This window comes from Triticum aestivum, chromosome 2A, assembly GCF_018294505.1.
Source record: "Triticum aestivum cultivar Chinese Spring chromosome 2A, IWGSC CS RefSeq v2.1, whole genome shotgun sequence".
Lineage (NCBI taxonomy): Eukaryota > Viridiplantae > Streptophyta > Magnoliopsida > Poales > Poaceae > Triticum > Triticum aestivum.
Window position 1 is genome coordinate 387,962,622 of NC_057797.1, and position 6,000 is coordinate 387,968,621.

A 6,000-nucleotide genomic window follows, 5' to 3' on the forward strand; every position below is an offset into this window, starting at 1 on the left:
TAATGTGCTCTACTACTACTTTGTAGCTTGTGGCGTTGCATGCATGGACTTCACTCCATTATCGGCTGTACTATAAAAGAAATTCCTCTTGCCGTGTTTTTTTTGAGACGGAGGCAAAAGCTTTGCATCATCTCATTCATAAAGAAGGAACTACTAAAAAAGTTCGGCGAGATCCATTACACCTCCGCAAATGGAAGAGAAAAGTCTGGTCTCGTTGTATCAAATAACTCAAATGTTCTGCCCCCGCAGTAACCGTCGCTGATAAACAGGCTGCTAGTGTGTGCGTGAGAGGAGCGGCTGAGTAGGCCAGCTACGTGAGAGGAGCGGCTGAATAGAGCACCAAGAGTACCCACTAGGCCACTACGCAGGTGTACTTCCCCTGCATTGATAGTACAGCGATGGTTCTAGAGAACAGTAGTACCCTCCACTTCCAACTGTAGCTCCTTGGCCCTGAGATTCAAGAGTTCAAAACTGGTGCACTATACTAGACTAGACTACAAGTACAGTACATCGCACTACTAGTTGAGAAAAGTAGTACTAGTACTGCTACAGTACGAGTACGTACTCCTCCGTCACATAATATAAGACGTTTTTTGACACTAGTTGGCGTGTACAAAAAATGGCAAAAACATACCCAAAATTTCTTAATCCATGCCAAAAACTACTACCTAGTGCCAAAAATTTCTTACTAGTGCTATTATTTATAGTATAATGCAATCCCATAACGTTCCATAATCCCTTTCTTTCAAAAAAATCACTTCTGGAGAGAAGATTGCTATCTCCACGCGAGCTTCTCATAGGCCAGCGCCACCGCATGCAGTCATGTGAGAGAGAGGGAGACATCCATGCAGCATGCAGAGAGAGGAGAACGTGGGCGGACAGCCAATGGGCTGGATGGGGCATTTATAGCTACTAACTCCTCCCATCCATGCGCCAGGGGTATTTCCGTCTAGAAAGCATGCAGCGAGCCCCTGCCTTGGTATCCGGGTCTGCTCTTATGCACAGAGTAAAAAGAATCGGACGGAGTACTAGTAGTAAATAATAGCCTCACCCCTTCGCTGAGGAACGATCTACAGTTGGAAGGGATGAGGCCCTGCGGTTACTACGCTCTTATCTCCTCATCGCCAGTTCCCCTCCCCCGAAGAGAAGGTAGTTCGTCACTGCTCCCATGGATTCGCCAGGCGGTTCTCCTCCTCGTCGGTGCTGGGAGACCTTGGACGACGATCCTGTGGGAGAAATCGCACGCCGCTCCGACGTCCTCACCGCCGCAAGACTCGGTGCTTCCTGCACCAACTTTTTCAAGACGCTGCTTAAACAGGACATGCTTGTTGGTCTTCCATGCATCCTCGAGGAGAAGGTTCTTCTATGGGACAATCCTTCAAACAGTCCACCGCTCCCTGGCCATGGTTGCACGTTGACTCCGCTAGAATTGCCGACGTTGAGAGGTAGTCGGATTTTGTCCAATGAGCAGGTCAGTAATGGAGTTTGATCATGTAGTACATGGTTATTCCATTTCCATCCTGTAATTTCTCCGCTGCCCACCGTCTTATATATAGGTCTGGGTCGGTGCCAACGAAGATTGGCTTGCATACCTCCGGCCGGATACCACCATCATTTTGCACAACATCCACAGTAGTGCGGCCGTTCCGGTAGATCCCTTCTCCAAAATTGGGATCGGCCTTCCGGACTGGCTGGGCAAGAATACGTATGATGATGCCTACATGAGATTGAAGAAGATAGCAATTGTGGACCCGCCGACAAAGCGACGCGGCTACGACGATTACTATCTCATCGCGGTGTTCGACATAAGGATTGCCATCAATGCAGGAGGCAGTAACGGCAGAGGCTGGCGCATGTTGGCGGCGGCAGATTTGTACCCCTACATGTTCGAAGACGTCGTGCGCCATCTAGGCCGCATCTTCGCGGTGACCAGCCAGGGGACTTGTTTCATCTGGTTGACATCCTACAGTACGGGAGATTACAAACAGAATGCACAAACCATCATTTGCATCCCTAATGGTACTCCATTATTTTGCAGGGACCAGTCATCCCCCGATCAAAATAAGATCGCCGATCCTGGATGTGCATTTGCATCCGCGATTCGGTCTAACCTGGAACCTTGTAGCTGACTTTGGCATATTGGGATCAACTATCTTAGCAGTTGTTACCCATGGTACCACTGATGTGCAACATGGTCGCATAATCTACCACGATCGGACCGTCACCATCTACCCAGGTATTCCATTTTTTAACCCTCTCGCCTTCTCTTTCATTGTTGTACTAGTAGTATACTTTGTAGTACTACTAGTAGGAGTACTTTTTACCTTGGAGGACGCGTATAGCTAGCTAGGCCCTTGAAGACTTGAACCCACTAGCTGCCACCATTTTTGTTTTTCCATGTCTTACTATCTCATCCATGTAGCCAAGAGTGGCTATATATAATAAGTCGGTTATTTTACTTCCTCTATACGGGAGTAGTACTATTTGCTGCATAGTATTACTGACCGACACATTTGAGCACAACATTATTATGCATGGACTTTGACTATGTACATCACCATGTGTCCAGATTTGGGATGCCGCGTGTACCAGATGAACGGCGCCGAGTTCGACCCCCGTGATGCTACGTGGGTGCCGAGGAACACTCTTGGAGAGTACTTGCTTTTTATCGGGGACATCTACCCCATTGTGAAGCGGATGCCACCTTCCGTGCACGACACGGAAGGCCTGCCGTTCATGAAGCATGGTTGTGTCTTTAGTGCGCACCGCCGGATGAACGACATGCTGGGACACGCTATCCCTGATTTATGCCGCTTTAGCTTGCATGAGTCTCCATCGTGTGGAACTGGACTAGAAAGCTGCGACAATGATTCCCGTTGCCCACCGCCATGGATCGTGCCATCCATGAAGAACACCTAGGACTGGAACCTGGAGGAGGACATGTAACCCATCTTAAACATGTAAGTGGAGTACGGTAATTGTGAATGGTAGAGTTGTGAATATATGTAGACTAGTCATGCACAAATTTGTCACATGAGTTGGAGATGAACTTGTGTGGCATACTGGCATTTGTCCTTTAGAATTTATTACTAGTAAATGTGTTATGTGTACGTGCAACTTGTGTGGTTGTTGCACGGGCTCCAACACACTCTTTGAGAAAAAAAGGTGGCACACCTTTGGATATACGTGACGTGGCAGCATCATACAGTAGCATCGTTCGCTATAGTTGTACTAGTACACTCCTACTAGGACAAAAACTCCTATAAAACCTTGCGCTTGGCTCTTTGCCTCTTCGGGAGGTTCAACAGTTCGTACTCGTGTGAACCTTGCACTTGGCTCTTCGCCTCTTCGGAAGGTCCAACAATGATGATACTACAATACAATATGATTTTGGCAATCTGACACAGATTGAACTGCTGCACGTCCACCGTGATGGTGAGGGTGAGGGAGAGGGAGAGGGAGAGGGCGCTGTAGTCAAAACCCTCTCCTCGTCCTGTGAACCACCACGCGCGTGGGCGAGGGAGAGGCGTAGTAAGCAAGCTTCTCCTCGTTTGGCGAGTTGACGGAACACATCAAAGCAGTACTAGTACTAGTAGTAGTCCATACTGCGTCCTTTCCAATTAATATGGCTTAATTTGAAATGAGAAAAATACACTGGCGGTCAACGTATGTAACAGTACGCTCTTTACGGTCACTATATATAGTTTTGTGGCGATTATGCGATCACTAGCTCATCGTAGAGCACCGTATTGCACCCTACTCACCGGCCACATAGTCGACGTGGCACTTTGTTGACTGGTTAAATTGTCACCTGGTTTCTGGGTCCCACCTGTTAGTTGGCAGAGCAAAGAAATCAGTTAAACAGAACTTTACGCAGGCGCAACACGAGTCCAACCCTTGCGCGTGAACCGCCCTGGCTGTGTATGTGAGTGCATGTATGTGTCCTCCATTGGTCTTCCAACAAAGAGTGTACTACATGATGCAGTACATCTACACTTCCAATGTGTTTAGCCTTTAATCTAAATCGATATTGATTGACTAATGCACCAACTTGTGCTGTAGGTATAGGCTACATGTCTATCCTTAATTACAGCATGCAACAGCCTTCATTTAATCTTCTTATCTCAATGGTCGCATGCACACATAAGTCTGCTACTTTTGGGCGTTAATTATGCCCTAGTCGATGTGTAAATCTCTAAATGTACAGTCTTTCACGGACGTAGGGAGTAGGTTGAGCAATTGAGCGTGAGCATGTGTGTTGCGTCGTGTGTTGTGTGCCGCATGGGTGCGTTAGTGTTGCGTGCGTCCATGTGTACTTGTGAGTGTTGCATGTTGCATGCATGCATGGGGCTTACTCCCTCCCATTGACATGTCCATTTGGCTATAGATTTCAACAAGTGACTTGGTACGGAGCAAAATGAGTGAAGTGAGCGTAGAGGGATAGGGATACTGTAGAAAGGAAGTCCTCGCGATCCATTTATTCCCCATCTCGGTCAGAGAGAACTATTCAACTAGTCTTCGCAGTGAAGTGACAATACACACTGCAGCAGATGGGACACGTAATTAATAAGCTGAACCAGCATGTTGGTGTTACTAAATCAGTCGGTTATGTTTGGTAGTCTCAAGTCATTGAAAGCATGCACAACCCACATATCTTATTGGTTGATATGCCACAAAACAAAAAACGAGAAGGGAGTTAATGTACGGTACCTAAGTGTTTTGGGATTATTTGGTTTTCGTAAGGTGACTTACACACCTAGACGGAGGGAGTAGTAGAATTGAGATTGAATGCACTTTCTTCCCCATCTTCCACTCTTCTTCCTCCTCTCTTCTTCTTCCTCCTCTCTTCCCCATCGTCGGCCGCACACCATTTACCCCCGCTCACTACTCGCCCGCCGGCGCCATCTTCCTTGGTAGCTCGCGCGTACCATATCTCCCCGCTCACTGCTCGGCCACATGAGGAGAAGCTTCTTCGCTCGCCCGCCCGAATCCACTTCCCCGCTGGCTCGCAGGCACCGAAAACCCCAATGGCAGAATCGACTGACACGCAGAGCCGCGATTGGAATTCCCTCCCCGATGTTCTCTTGGAGCAGATCTGTAGTTGTATGTACCTACTCAGCACTGTCTGTCTGGCCGCATGCTCGGTGTCTTTGTACCGTCTACTCGTCTGCAACCAGCGGGCTCTTTTCAAGATACCCTGCTTGCTGATGCCCGATCCTCGCAGGTGGCCCAGACACCGACTTGACGATCCTACGGAGGTTGCCGTGGTGCCCCTCGACATGCTACCACTATCCGTCCACCCGTCCTTCATGCGCGGCCACTACTGGGCGGGCATGAAGGCCAACTGGATCGTCCTCATCCACCACATCGGTAGTCCGTGGCGTCTCGTGAATATCTACACCCAGCGAGAGATCACCCTTCCATCATTGGAACCGCCACCATCGAGCCTCGCGGCCCGCCGGACACTCCTGGCTACTACACACGAGACGTGTCAAGCTTTTGGCTCGACCTCTATTTGCAGAAAGTTGTAATCTGCGAAGTGCCCACACCATCAGAAGACTACATGGATTACAAGCTCATTGCCTTGTTCAACAAGGGATTAGTCTATCTGGAATCCGGTCGCCATACATGGTTATGGCTCATCATCAATCCTGTTGAGGAAACATTTATGTCTGATGCTATAGTGCATGATGGCATCGTTTACGCGGTCGACGCACAGATTGGCTACCTATATTGGTGGAATATATCGTCGTGTAATTGTTCTATCTCATCTCATCTTTACTTTATGAATACGACTGCCTGTTCATTTGTTACAAATTTAGAATGCATAGCATGTTTATAACCACATCATTGCTATATGTTCCTCTCATTTCCTAGATTTTTATGACCACACATGTTATTGTTAGAGTTGATATGAGAACAATTGGCATCTAATAATTGTTAGAATACATATTATGAGCATAACATCATGATTGCTATATGTTACTCTTGTTTACAAGA